At 44.6% G+C, this 15,577-nt stretch overlaps 3 pseudogenes; 2 read left to right on the forward strand and 1 right to left on the reverse strand.

The window, feature by feature from the left end:
- Window positions 1-318: 318 nt before the first annotated feature.
- Window positions 319-437, reverse strand: LOC148508824 (5S ribosomal RNA; annotated as a pseudogene).
- Window positions 438-617: 180 nt separating this feature from the next.
- LOC148508825 (5S ribosomal RNA) lies at window positions 618-736 on the forward strand (annotated as a pseudogene).
- A 4,811-nt stretch (window positions 737-5,547) lies between these two features.
- Window positions 5,548-5,666, forward strand: LOC148508826 (5S ribosomal RNA; annotated as a pseudogene).
- The last annotated feature ends 9,911 nt before the right edge of the window (window positions 5,667-15,577 follow it).

Here is a 15,577-nt window from a genome sequence, read left to right on the forward strand (position 1 = left end):
AAGATTTGTTGGTGGTGCTCCCACAGCCTAAATGTAACAGAGTTTTAACCAACGAGAAAAAGTAAGGCTATTCTTGGGGCACACTTATATATGAATTCTTATAAATAAAGTAAAACATAACTTTTATTTATTATATAAAACTCATGAAAGGTACATACATATAATGGCGAAATATAATAGACAATTCTGCTAAGTATCCCACACACCAAAATATAAATTATATTGGATGTGCTTATTTTTAGCAACAGATACCATAGAAATTGGTATATAGGCTACACAGTATGCAGTCCTATGATCCCCATTAAACAGTACAATATATGTTTACAGAACCTGGTATTCTTAAGTGGTCTCCCACATTAGTACTAACCAGGCCTACCACTGGACCGCTTCCAAGATCAGACGGGTTTGGGCATAATCAGTGAAGTATGACTGTAAACTATCGTTACTGAAATTATATGGGGATTCACCTTTGCACACGGTCTGAGCCTATTATAAAATGTAGGACTATTCTCAACAGAGAGGTCCAATTGGTGATTCGTTGCTGTCAAGGCAGGTGATGATATAATAGGCTCAGACCGTGTGCAAAGGTGAATCCCCATATAATTTCAGTAACGATAGTTTACAGTCATACTTTACTGATTATGCCCAAACCCGTCTGATCTTGGAAGCGATCCAGTGGTAGGCCTGGTTAGTACTAATGTGGGAGACCACTTAAGAATACCAGGTTCTGTAAACATATATTGTACTGTTTAATGGGGATCATAGGACTGCATACTGTGTAGCCTATATACCAATTTCTATGGTATCTGTTGCTAAAAATAAGCACATCCAATATAATTTATATTTTGGTGTGTGGGATACTTAGCAGAATTGTCTATTATATTTCGCCATTATATGTATGTACCTTTCATGAGTTTTATATAATAAATAAAAGTTATGTTTTACTTTATTTATAATTATTCATATATAAGTGTGCCCCAAGAATAGCCTTACTTTTTCTCGTTGGTTAAAAGAAGTGTGATAGCGTAAAGCTATCACAGTGCTTCCTGGTCCGGGTCCCTGGCAGCCAATGCACATGCGAGACCGTCGACTGGCGCATATGTCATTGAGAGGGAAAAATTTGCAAATTAGTAGCCCATAGGTTGCTATAGGGTAACTCATCTGGAGATGACGTTATCATATCGTGGACAAGCAAGGATCTTGGTAATTCCGACAGCACACCAGCCCCTTATAGAAACCTATGGGAACTGCATTTGTGAATGAAAATGGAGGACCCACAGCAGATATCAGGGATCTGCTGCAATCCCTCAATAGAACATCTGGGGGATACTAAATATTTGTGGGTACCAACCGAACACGTCTGTTTTGGGGGAATATGCCACAAATATTTAATAATATAATGATAAATAAGCCCCCAAATATCTTTATTCCACTACATTGTTGGTGTTACTCCCAAGCTAGCTATAAATCTAACTTCCACAAATAATCTTACTAACACTAATGTGGCCACAGTATAATATACAATACATATTTGCCACTACAAATCCCAACATGCTGTCTGGCATGACATGCAGTGCCTAGTAGATGCACAACATTAAACACACTAAATGCAGTAGTAAAAATGCCAGTCCTACTTATCTTGGTTACAGCTTGTCAGCTTGTAGAGTCACAGTGTCCTGGATGCATTGTACAGTAATGGTCAGTGCTGCTGTGCCTCTGCCCACAAGGTACAGGAGCTGCTAGAGACAAAAGTGACAGTTCTCTGAAGGGAGGATGCAGAAAACCAACACTGGTCTCGGGGGAGGGGCCAACCTAAATCAGTAAGTGTATAGCTAGCAATCCCGGGGCAGTTAGAATTAGAGACTTGGGGTATATTTACTAAAGTGTGGGTTTTTAGAAGTGGAGGTGTTGCCCATAGCAACCAATCAGATTCTACAGGGATGGGGAACCTCAGGGCCGGGGAGTAGTGCTGCCTGGAGCGTCCTTAGGACACTTCAGACGGTCACACCACTGCCCTTATAGCTCACCGGAGCATCCTCAGGATGTTCAGGGCATTGCTGTAATCACAGGCGATTGTGACTCCGCACCGTGTGACATTACACGGAGGGGGCGTGGCCTGCACCAAGCCCGCGAATAATGTTATATATATTCAAAATGGCCCTCAGCAGAAAAAAGGTTCCCCAGTCCTGTTCTAGAAGATAATAGCTAGTATATGATTGGTTGCTATGGGCAACATGTCCACTTTTAAAAACTAGCACTTTAATAACTATACCCCTCACAATCACGCTCTGCGCACAGACTGGTACTGTCATGTTCTGGCAGTGACTTAGGACATGCAGGACAGTGCCCCTCTTGACAAACACCACCTCCAGTTGTGGCCCAGTATGCCTTGGCCCTCACCGAAAGGGGCATGGCCTCAAAGCAGTAGGGCCCACCTAGTAAATTACCACCCGCCTCCCCGCCGTCCCAGTCCGAGGCTGCTTGTGTCAGCGGTTCAGGCTAGTGATCGTGAGGGAATATTTCCTTGGCATACATTTATACCATTTGAGCAGGATTTAAATACTATCTTAGCTGTCCATCTGCATCCCTTGATGATCAATCTCCCCATCTTCTAAAGTCTACCTACAGCAGGATAACGCACCATAGGGTAGATTTACTAAAGCTTCCAAAACAGACAAGTGGTGGTGTTGCCCATAGCAACCAATAGAAAAATTAGAGTTAGAATCTTGTCTGTTTTATAAGCTTTAGTAAATATACCCTCATGTCACAAAGCACACAGCTCATTGTCATGTTTGTGGAACCAGCTTGAGATAAATTTACTCCATTAAGTCACCAGAACCCAATAAAATAGAGCACCTATGGGATGTGGTGGAACTGGACACTCGTGAATGAGCAGAATGACAAATCTTCAGCAGCTGTGTGATGCTGTCATGTTTGCCTGGAGCAGCATCTCTAATGCTGGGCATACATTGCCAGATAAAATACCTGTCAGACTGACAAACGTTTTATCTGGCAGGCTGCAGATATCACGGGCATACACTGTGAGATGTCTCACAGTGTATTGGCCCCGATATCTGCGCTACTCTGATGAGGAGACATTTCACTGTTCCTTCCCTGTGGAAGTGTGGCTGGGCATACACTGCCCGATGCAGCCGACATTTAACTCACAATGGGCTCTATTTATTAACATTATTTTTACTAAAATAAAGTGAAAAAGGGTGTTTTCACACCCTTTTCACATTATTTTAGTATCACCTGTAGTTATTACAGGGCAATTTGCAATGTGAAAATGAATTTTTTTCAGGCAAATTTCCTAAAGTCCTCTTGTTAGAAAAAGCTGGAAGCAGTGTGATAGCGTAAATATGGAAGCAGTGTGATAGCATAAAGCTGGAAGCAGTGTGATAGTGTAAAGCTGGAAGCAGTGTGATAGCATAAAGCTGGAAGCAGTGTGATAGTGTAAAGCTGGAAGCAGTGTGATAGTGTAAAGATGGAAGCAGTGTGATAGCGTAAATATGGAAGCAGTGTGATAGCGTAAAGTTGGAAGCAGTGTGATAGTGTAAAGCTGGAAGCAGTGTGATAGTGTAAAGATGGAAGCAGTGTGATAGAGTAAAGCTGGAAGCAGTATGATAGCGTAAGCTGGAAGCAGTGTGATAGCGTAAAGCTCGAAGCAGTGTGATAGCGTAAAGCTGGGAGCAGTGTGATAGCGGAAAGCTGGAATCAGTGTGATAGCGGAAAGATGGAAGCAGTGTGATAGAGTAAAGCTGGAAGCAGTGTGATAGCGTAAAGCTGGAAGCAGTGTGATAGCGTAAAGCTGGAAGCAGTGTGATAGCGTAAAGTTGGAAGTAGTGTGATAGCTTAAAGCTGGAAGCAGTGTGATAGCGTAAAGATGGAAGCAGTGTGATAGCGTAAAGCTGGAAGCAGTGTGATAGTGTAAAGCTGGAAGCAGTGTGATAGAGTAAAGCTGGAAGCAGTGTGATAGTGTAAAGATGGAAGCAGTGTGATAGAGTAAAGATGGAAGCAGTGTGATAGTTAAAAGATGGAAGCAGTGTGATAGTGTAAAGCTGGAAGCAGTGTGATAGTGTAAAGATGGAAGCAGTGTGATAGAGTAAAGCTGGAAGCAGTGTGATAGCGTAAAGCTGGAAGCAGTGTGATGGCGTAAAGCTGGAAGCAGTGTGATAGCGTAAAGATGGAAGCAGTGTGATAGTGTAAAGATGGAAGCAGTGTGATAGAGTAAAGATGGAAGCAGTGTGATAGTTTAAAGATGGAAGCAGTGTGATAGTGTAAAGCTGGAAGCAGTGTGATAGTGTAAAGATGGAAGCAGTGTGGTAGAGTAAAGCTGGAAGCAGTGAGATAGCGTAAAGCTGGAAGCAGTGTGATGGCGTAAAGCTGGAAGTAGTGTGATGGCGTAAAGATGGAAGCAGTGTGATAGTGTAAAGCTGAAAGCAGTGTGATAGTGTAAAGCTGGAAGCAGTGTAATAGTGTAAAGCTGGAAGCAGTGTGATAGTGTAAAGCTGGAAGCAGTGCGATAGTGTAAAGCTGGAAGCAGTGTGACAGCGTAAACCTGGAAGCAGTGTGATAGTGTAAAGATGGAAGCAGTGTGATAGTGTAAAGCTTGTAGAAGTGTGATAGCGTAAAGCTGGAAGCAGTGTGATAGCGTAAAGCTGGAAGCAGTGTGATAGTGTAAAGCTGGAAGCAGTGTCATAGTGTAAAGCTGGAAGAAGTGTGATAGCGTAAAGCTGGAAACAGTGTGATAGTGTAAAGCTGGAAGCAGTGTGACAGCGTAAAGCTGGAAGTAGTGTGATAGTGTAAAGCTGGAAGCAGTGTGATAGTGTAAAGCTGGAAGAAGTGTGATAGCAATATATAGGGAAGATTCCGCACAGAACCATATCTAGAATTACTAAAACCAACCATCTAAATTAATAAATAATTTATACATCCAAGATTTGTTGGTGGTGCTCCCACAGCCTAAATGTAACAGAGTTTTAACCAACGAGAAAAAGTAAGGCTATTCTTGGGGCACACTTATATATGAATTCTTATAAATAAAGTAAAACATAACTTTTATTTATTATATAAAACTCATGAAAGGTACATACATATAATGGCGAAATATAATAGACAATTCTGCTAAGTATCCCACACACCAAAATATAAATTATATTGGATGTGCTTATTTTTAGCAACAGATACCATAGAAATTGGTATATAGGCTACACAGTATGCAGTCCTATGATCCCCATTAAACAGTACAATATATGTTTACAGAACCTGGTATTCTTAAGTGGTCTCCCACATTAGTACTAACCAGGCCTACCACTGGATCGCTTCCAAGATCAGACGGGTTTGGGCATAATCAGTAAAGTAAATTATCGTTACTGAAATTATATGGGGATTCACCTTTGCACACGGTCTGAGCCTATTATATCATCACCTGCCTTGACAGCCATGAATCACCAATTGGACCTCTCTGTTGAGAATAGTCCTACATTTTATAATAGGCTCAGACCGTGTGCAAAGGTGAATCCCCATATAATTTCAGTAACGATAGTTTACAGTCATACTTTACTGATTATGCCCAAACCCGTCTGATCTTGGAAGCGATCCAGTGGTAGGCCTGGTTAGTACTAATGTGGGAGACCACTTAAGAATACCAGGTTCTGTAAACATATATTGTACTGTTTAATGGGGATCATAGGACTGCATACTGTGTAGCCTATATACCAATTTCTATGGTATCTGTTGCTAAAAATAAGCACATCCAATATAATTTATATTTTGGTGTGTGGGATACTTAGCAGAATTGTCTATTATATTTCGCCATTATATGTATGTACCTTTCATGAGTTTTATATAATAAATAAAAGTTATGTTTTACTTTATTTATAATTATTCATATATAAGTGTGCCCCAAGAATAGCCTTACTTTTTCTCGTTGGTTAAAAGAAGTGTGATAGCGTAAAGCTATCACAGTGCTTCCTGGTCCGGGTCCCTGGCAGCCAATGCACATGCGAGACCGTCGACTGGCGCATATGTCATCGAGAGGGAAAAATGTGCAAATTAGTAGCCCATAGGTTGCTATAGGGTAACTCATCTGGAGATGACGTTATCATATCGTGGACAAGCAAGGATCTTGGTAATTCCGACAGCACACTAGCCCCTTATAGAAACCTATGGGAACTGCATTTGTGAATGAAAATGGAGGACCCACAGCAGATATCAGGGATCTGCTGCAATCCCTCCATAGAACATCTGGGGGATACTAAATATTTGTGGGTACCAACCGAACATGTCTGTTTTGGGGGAATATGCCACAAATATTTAATAATATAATGATAAATAAGCCCCCAAATATCTTTATTCCACTACATTGTTGGTGTTACTCCCAAGCTAGCTATAAATCTAACTTCCACAAATAATCTTACCAACACTAATGTGGCCACAGTATAATATACAATACATATTTGCCACTACAAATCCCAACATGCTGTCTGACATGACATGCAGTGCCTAGTAGATGCACAACATTAAACACACTAAATGCAGTAGTAAAAATGCCAGTCCTACTTATCTTGGTTACAGCTTGTCAGCTTGTAGGGTCACAGTGTCCTGGATGCATTGTACAGTAATGTGCAGTGCTGCTGTGCCTCTGCCCACAAGGTACAGGAGCTGCTAGAGACAAAAGTGACAGTTCTCTGAAGGGAGGATGCAGAAAACCAACACTGGTCTCGGGGGAGGGGCCAACCTAAATCAGTAAGTGTATAGCTAGCAATCCCGGGGAAGTTAGAATTAGAGACTTGGGGGTATATTTACTAAAGTGTGGGTTTTTAGAAGTGGAGGTGTTGCCCATAGCAACCAATCAGATTCTACAGGGATGGGGAACCTCAGGGCCGGGGAGTAGTGCTGCCTGGAGCGTCCTTAGGACACTTCAGACGGTCACAGCACTGCCCTTATAGCTCACCGGAGCATCCTCAGGATGTTCAGGGCATTGCTGAAATCACAGGCGATTGTGACCCCGCACCGTGTGACATTACACGGAGGGGGCGTGGCATGCACCAAGCCCGCGAATAATATTATGTATATTCAAAATGGCCCTCAGCAGAAAAAAGGTTCCCCAGTCCTGTTCTAGAAGATAATAGCTAGTATCTGATTGGTTGCTATGGGCAACATCTCCACTTTTAAAAACTAGCACTTTAATAAATATACCCCTCACAATCACGCTCTGCGCACAGACTGGTACTGTCATGTTCTGGCAGTGACTTAGGACATGCAGGACAGTGCCCCTCTTGACAAACACCACCTCCAGTTGTGGCCCACTATGCCTTGGCCCTCACCGAAAGGGGCATGGCCTCAAAGCAGTAGGGCCCACCTAGTAAATTACCACCCGCCTCCCCGCCGGCCCAGTCCGAGGCTGCTTGTGTTAGCGGTCCAGGCTTGTGACCGTGAGGGAATATTTCCTTGGCATACATTAATACCATTTGAGCAGGATTTAAATACTATCTTAGCTGTCCATCTGCATCCCTTGATGATCAATCTCCCCATCTTCTAAAGTCTACCTACAGCAGGATAACGCACCATAGGGTAGATTTACTAAAGCTTCCAAAACAGACAAGTGGTGGTGTTGCCCATAGCAACCAATAGAAAAATTAGAGTTAGAATCTTGTCTGTTTTATAAGCTTTAGTAAATATACCCCCATGTCACAAAGCACACAGCTCATTGTCATGTTTGTGGAACCAGCTTGAGATAAATTTACTCCATTAAGTCACCAGAACCCAATAAAATAGAGCACCTATGGGATGTGGTGGAACTGGACACTCATGAATGAGCAGAATGACAAATCTTCAGCAGCTGTGTGATGCTGTCATGTTTGCCTGGAGCAGCATCTCTAATGCTGGGCATACATTGCCAGATAAAATACCTGTCAGACTGACAAACGTTTTATCTGGCAGGCTGCAGATATCACGGGCATACACTGTGAGATGTCTCACAGTGTATTGGCCCCGATATCTGCGCTACTCTGATGAGGAGACATTTCCCTGTTCCTTCCCTGTGGAAGTGTGGCTGGGCATACACTGGCCGATGCAGCCGACATTTAACTCACAATGGGCTCTATTTATTAACATTATTTTTACTAAAATAAAGTGAAAAAGGGTGTTTTCACACCCTTTTCACATTATTTTAGTATCACCTGTAGTTATTACAGGGCAATTGGAGTAGAATTAGTAAAATTCTACTCCAACCCCTAGGTATCACTTATTTTTAGTAAAGCAGATCGCATTTCCCATAACTGTAATGGGAAATGTGATCTGACCATAGTTACTAAAAATAAATTGTAAAAAAATACCGGGGGAAGCCCTTTCATAATAACGCCACCTGGTGGTGGCGTTATCCAGGGTCTCCCCCGGTTACCGGTCTCCTGCCCTGCTCTAACGGGGAGAGCAGAGGCAGGAGCCGGTACCAGTAATCAGCTGTGTGGTCTAAACAGACCGCAAGCTGATTGCTGTAAAAAAAAGAAAAAAAAATTGAAACATTTTTTTTTTACTTACCTGAATCCAGGGACCGATGATCGGGCCTCCGGTGATGGCTCCTCTCCGGTCAGCTGGTCTCCCACAGAGCACTGCTGCCCGGTCATCAGGTGATCGGGTCCCAGTGCAGTATGGGAGATCACCTGATCAGGAAGCCCGGAGAAGATCACCGGAGGCCAGGAGGATGCAGGTAAGTGTAATGAAGGGAGGGGGGGTCGCGGGGGTCCGCGATCGCGGGGGGCGGGGCTTAGCAGCGGTGGGGGGTAGCAGCGACGGTGGGTCGGCGCATGCGCGGGCTCTTAGTCGCTGTATTTTTTCCGAAAATACCGCGACTAGAGTGCGGATGGGATCCGCAGGGACAGAGCTTTGTCGCAAGCTCTGTCCCTGCAAGGGATTTATACTAAATCCCTGTGATATTGCCTGAATTCGCAATGCGAATTCACTCGGTAATATCACACTACAATCCGCATTCAATATGCGGATTGTAGTAAATAGAGCCCTAAATATCGCATCGGACAGGCATGTTGGACAATTTGCAATGCCTGACTTAACGATATTTTTGCATATTTTGGTCGACTGCACACATACTGTAATTATTGGGGCGATCCGCCAATATTGGGCGGATCGGCCCGATAATTGTATAGTGTATGCTCAGCATAAGATAAGTTTCCAGCGCCTTGTTACCTGTCTGCCCTGTGGCATACCAAGTGCTAAAACGGTTTACGTAATAAAGTGGCCACTGAGTGTGTTTATACTTTATATACACAATTTAAAATATGACTATACAACCCTTCCCATGATGTAATTATATTTAATGATATAATACTGTTAATAATAATTCTACTGTGTTAGCATGTATAGAGGCTAAAGGCCATGTAATTAACAATAGAAAGATCTGATAGGAGAAAGATGTTAATAGTTTAAAAGCAGGGTATTGCGTGACTGGATGTGAGACAGTAGCACCGTATTCGGGGCCTGATTCAGACCCGTTCGCTAGCGCTGTGCGCTCGCAAGCGGCCCGATGGTTAACGTATGCGCATGCGCACGCTTCGTTCTGCACGTGCGTGAACTACTCTGAGCGATCGCATCCCGCTCACTCGCCCAGCAAAGACAGCCCAGTGTCAGGGCCGGCTCTAGGGGTGTTCGACCAGTGCGGTCGCACATGGGCGCCACCCCTAGAGGGCAGCACCCTTCCCCAGCATCACGATGTTCCATCCGCATGCGCGCGGCATCCATTCACTGACGGAAGAGGGCTGGGGGAAGCCCAGCCAGTGACGGATTGCTGGGCTTTACCCCCAGCCTGACGTTATTTGGAGGCGTGCCATGGTTGCACGCTTCCAAATAACGTCACATAGGGGGTGTGGCCTATGGTAATTAGGCTACGCCCCCAAATTCGGCCGCGCGCGATGAGAGGGCTCCATATGATGGGCCCGCACAGGGTGCTCTGACCCCTGGAGCCGGCCCTGCCCAGTGTAATGAGTGACATGAGAGGCTGTTTGTGGGTGGTAACAGGGGCAAGATACTAGTAACGGGGGAGTGGAGGTGCGAACGCAGGCGTGCCAGGGTGTTTCAATGCCGTTTTTAAGGCGTGCATAATACACATCACATGCCTGTTTTTTACACTGAAGTCCTTGCAGTGCTTGCGGCAGGGTAAGGCTACAGCAAGTGCTGCGTTCACTACCGATGGTGCTCGATGTACCAATGTTTTAACACACTTCCTGGAGATGACGTGCACTAGTGGGCGTCTCTACATACGCTCGTGGGTGTCTGCATACACAGAGCGATCGCTCGCACAGCTAAAGTGGGTGTGCTTATGCCTTAGTGAGCGCTCGCTTCCCATGACGTCACTTTGAAAAATGTGCATACGCTAGATGCGAGCGATCGCATCTAGCGAACTGATACTGCAATTTGGCCAGGGACATCAATGTGTTTTATGCTGACTCATGGAGGAGCATATTTATTTGTTGCTGTTGGTCTCAGATAACTGTGTTCTATAATGTGCATACATTGTGCAGTTATTTCGGTTGGGAAGTAGTTAAAAAGAACACATTTATCCAAACTTAAGTAATAAATGTGACACAGGGAGAACGGTCAGAAAGTGATGTTTTGGAACTGAGATGTAGACTTTCAGTATGTTATATAGGGCTCTATTTATCAACATTATTTTTACTAAAATAATGTGAAAAATGTGTTTTCACACCCTTTTCACATTATCCAGGGTCTCCCCCGGTTACCAGCCTCCTGCCCTGCTCTAACGGGGAGAGCAGAGCCGGGAGTCGGTCCCTGTAATCAGCTGTGTGGTCTAAACAGACCGCAAGCTGATTACTGTAAAAAAAGAAAAAAAAATAGTAAAAAAAAAATTACTTACCTGACTCCAGGGATCGGTGATCAGGCCTCCGGTGATGACTCCCCTCCGGTCAGCTGGTCTCCCACAGTGCACTGCTGCCCGGTCATCAGGTGATCGGGCCCCAGTGCAGTATGGGAGATCACCTGACCGGAGGAATGGAAGACATCACCTAAGGCCTGGAGCATGCAAGCAAGTGTAAGTAAGGGAGGGGGGGTCGCGAGGGGGGAGGGGGGGTCGCGGGGGGTCCACAATCGCGGGGGCGGGGCTTAGCACCAGGGCGCTGCTAACCAGGGCGCTGCTAGCACCTGGGCGCTGCTAACCCCCTGGCTTAGCGCCAGGGGGTTAGCAGCGGCGATCGGTCGGCGCATGCGCGGGCACTTAATCATGGTATTTTTTATGAAAATACCATGATAAGGCTCCGAAGGGGATTAGCAGGGACAGAACTCTGTCCCTGCAAGGGATTTGTAGTAAATCCCTGTGATATTGCCTGAATTCGCAATGCGAATTCACTCGGTAATATCATACTACAATCTGCATTACCAATGCGGATTGTAGTAAATAGAGCCCATAGCCACTAATAATTATTTTTTACTTTACTTTTTCTGTTTGCCTCATGTAAACATAGATAGATGAACATCTACTGTTATGCATTGTTCATGCCCAAATGTATAGTTCTAGAAGTGAAAACACGCAGTAGCACTCATGGGCTGTCAGGGCATGCTGGTACTTTTGGTGCCACAATATGCTGCTGCACTATATATTGGGTGAGTCTCTGTGTGATGCACGGGACATTTACATACATTTAAGTACGTGAGCTGTTTCTATACCACAATTTAATTTTTTTTTTTGGTGTTCAAGTAGAAAATATACACCAGGAAAAAAATCACTACTGTACAGTAACCATTCCTTCTGTAATGTTTGAAAACTCTGCATGAATGGATTACTGTAGTGGTATTTTTCTGGTGTTTATTTTCTACCAACAAAGTATTTAAGATTTGGACACCAGAGAAAAAAAATTGTGGTATAGAAATGGTTCACGCACTTGAATGTATATAAATGTCCAGTACATCAAACAGAGAATCACCCTATTGAAATTTTTACCCTGATGCAAAACAGTCATACTGTACTGTAGGTACCACATGGGTAACTCACTTGCAGGGATACACACTCACAGACACAGCAGATAAGCCATTTGCCATATTTATTAGGATACGTACCTGGCAACCTTTGGCCTTTCACTTCACCCGTAATGCGCAGTTTTTGTAAATTATGTCCAAAAGGTGTAGAGTGGTATAACCATGAAACTTTTTAGGTTAATTGTCTAAAACACAAACACTTGAATGTAACAATATTTCAAGCAGCAGCTTGGAATAAAAGCAAAGGGACAGGACAAACAGAAGGTAACTGGATTACTCCTGGACTCTGCCTGGATCTCTGAGTGAGCCTGGGAATCTCTACTTCCCTTTATTCTGGTGTCTTGCTGTATTTCTTCCTCAGTCCTTAAATGTAGCTCCTTCTCTCCCTCTGGTCTGGATAGGAATTCTCCTTGCTTGTACAAGACCCTGGGCAGGCTAGTCTCTTGTTACCTGATGGGGTTGGTAGTACTCCCCTCCATTACTCTTGCAGCTAGATCTCATAATGCAGCCTTGTCTGACAAACTGGTGGTAACCTTCTTCACCAAACTTACAGCCTTATCTGCTAGTGTAAGAGCTGTACCTGCTAGTGCGGCACCTTTCTCTGTGAGACTGATGACTCGGTCTGTAGGGTGTGATGCTCTCATCAATCATTTTTTTCTATGGGTGGTAAAGTTTGATCGGGGCATCACTCTACCTAACATGGGCACCCTGTGCCTGCAAACTATATAGTAGTGTCTGGCGGGTGAGAGACATAGAGAGGATCCTGCTCAGCTGCTCTGATTGAACACACTTCGGCCACAGTAGCACACTGATTCATACCTCCCAACTTTGAAGTCTCTCCATGTGGGACATTTTGTGCGCCGTAGGCGCGTCCACCCGAAAAGAGGTGGGGCTTATCGTAAAAGGGGTGTATCATCTTGAAAACAGGGCGGAGCCTGGGGAAATGAGGCAGAGCCTCACTGCACACCCATTTACTTCACTGTGGGGGCGTGCCCAGCACTCTCCGAGATGCTGGGCAGTCCCCAGGATCTCCCTACACTAGTGAATAATAGATACCTGTGCTCCCTCCCCACACTTTGAGACACTGCAGCCTGCGGGTGGACAGCAGGACAGTCCCAGAAAAACTAGACTGCCACGCTGAATGTGGGACAGTTGGGAGGTACTGTATGCTGATTGGTGGACGACACTAGTCTACGCTAACAACCCTTTCTCCCAGTTGATACCATCCTCCACTGCTTGCTACAGTATGTGGTTCTCTCCCTTGTGCAGGCTCAGCAGACATGCAAACACTGGTATTTGGTAGCAGGTGTCTCCACTGGGAACATCTGCCAACATGGCTGTGGATGTGATCACATTCTGTTCTGCACTTATATACTACATATATCCTTCTCTTCCTGTTTTCTGGTCCGTAAACCCTGTTTTTTTTGTGGGCTCTGAAGTCCATTTCTATCATCTCACTGCCAGGGAATGCTAAAGACTAGTTTTTCAAGCACCCGAGGCTGAGTTAGTGCCAGAATCTCCGCCCACCATGTCAATCAACATGTCTTACAAATGCCAGCATCCCAACTGCCAACACCCCGACGGTAAGTATCGGGGTTAGGGTTAGGCACTAGGAGGAGGGTTAGGGTGTGGGGGGCTTATGTTTAGGCTGCGGGGGAAGGTTAGGTTTAGGCAGCAGGGGGAGGGTTAGGTTTAGGCTGTGGGGGGCAAGGGTTAGGTTTAGGGGTAGGGTTATGGTTAGGATACTTACCTGCAGGTGTCGGTATCCTAACCCTCTTCGTGATACTCTCCAGCAGTACCCCTGATTAGAGTTAAATTGCTTCTCCATACACTAGTATGGGGAGAGCGATTCATAGAAGAACAGAAAGCTCTGGCTTTTATTTTGCATTGCAAAAAAAGTTTTGCCATCTAAGGATGGTGTAATGAGGCTTGTTGGGGGGAGAAGAACAGTGAAGACTGCTCTCTTCCTGCCTCCTCCCTGTTGCCTTGTCCTCTTCAGTATACTGCGGCCAATCAGATGCAATCATAAGCATCAGTGCCCAACTTGAAGTAAAGGTTGCCACTACAGTAGATCACCTTCAAGCATTCTGTCGCCCCCACTCTATACCGAATGTCTGTCAGCATTGCTGTCCCCTGCATTGGAGCCATGTAATGGTCACAGATAGTTGCGATAGCTTTCATTCCTCAGGCTTTCGCTAGGATCGGCACATCTCTGGGGCTGGCTTTTACTATTTGGGTCGCTGGAGAGGTATCTGCAAATCTCCTGAAAAACCACCTGGTTGCCCAGGACAGCAGGTCATGGGCTACAGTGCTGCAGGGTGAAAAGCCTGATGCTGTGCACAGGCATGAAATGTGAATGCATTTCAAATGTATGATTTTAAATGTATATTTTGTAGAGAAAATGCACTTCTTGGATATGCCTGTATAAGACATGACAAGCTTGTGACTGTAGGAAATTAGATGCTGATTGTGATTTCCTAGCAGGAGTCTGATGAATAGAAAGACCTGAAAGACCTGAGACCAGAATGGAAGCTTTCTGTGTGAAGGTGTGAATAGTGTCATATGGCTAAAATCCTTAATTTACAGCACTTCCTTTGAAAACACAATTTGTTTGTTTTTAAAAAGCCCCTTTTGGATGTCACTATGGGGCCTATTCATTAAACCTAAAAATTCTCTAGAGATAATTAGGTTTAGAACTCTCATGGAGTTCTAGCTAATTATAGGTGGAATTCATCATTCCACATCTCCATAAGTATCTATTCCGAAAAGCTGTCATTTTTGCGATGACAGCTTTTCGGGATATAGATACTTTTCCCTGCCTTCACTACCTTATCGCATCTGGAAACAGTGCTGCGCATGCGCTGTTACATCTGTAAAACCAGCGCATGCGCAGCACTGCCTACAGATGCGTTAAGTTTGTGTACCCCCCGACCCCCCTCCCCCCTCCGCTCACCTCCCCCCCCACCCCGACTTACCTGTCCGCGCAGCAGCCTCCGGCTCCGTCCTGCTGGTCTGTCATGTGGTTTCCCAGCAGACCACATGACAGATTAGAAAAAAAAAAAACTTTTTTTTTTTTTTCTAAACTTTCTTGTGCTCTGCTGGGGAGCACACATGTCCGACCAGCCTCCGGAGACTGAGGACGGAGCAGAGCGCCGGAGGGACTCGTCGGGGGACCTGCACACACGGATACAGGTTAGTCGATTCTGCTATTCGCCACCTCACAGTGGCGAATAGTAACTGCATCAAATTCCGAAAATTTATAATTTTCGGAATTTGATGAATACCACAATTTCCACATCCCCATACTAATGTATGGGGGGTGTGGAAATGAACGCAGGGGAACTTAGCAAGGACATATCTGTGATATCTCCTGTGCTAAGTCTGTTCATGAATACCAAAATAACGTTATTTAAGGAAAATGTCCTTAAAAACGTTATTTTAGTGTTGATGAATAGGCTCCTGAATGTGTTAAGGTTGGGAATGCTATACTGATACACACTTCCATTGGGAAGGATGAATGTCATTTACTATTTCCTGTGAAATGTTTTATCAACATTTTAGGAGACAGTTA

This window comes from Taudactylus pleione, unplaced genomic scaffold (assembly GCF_031769625.1).
Source record: "Taudactylus pleione unplaced genomic scaffold, aTauple2 ptg000342l, whole genome shotgun sequence".
Lineage (NCBI taxonomy): Eukaryota > Metazoa > Chordata > Amphibia > Anura > Myobatrachidae > Taudactylus > Taudactylus pleione.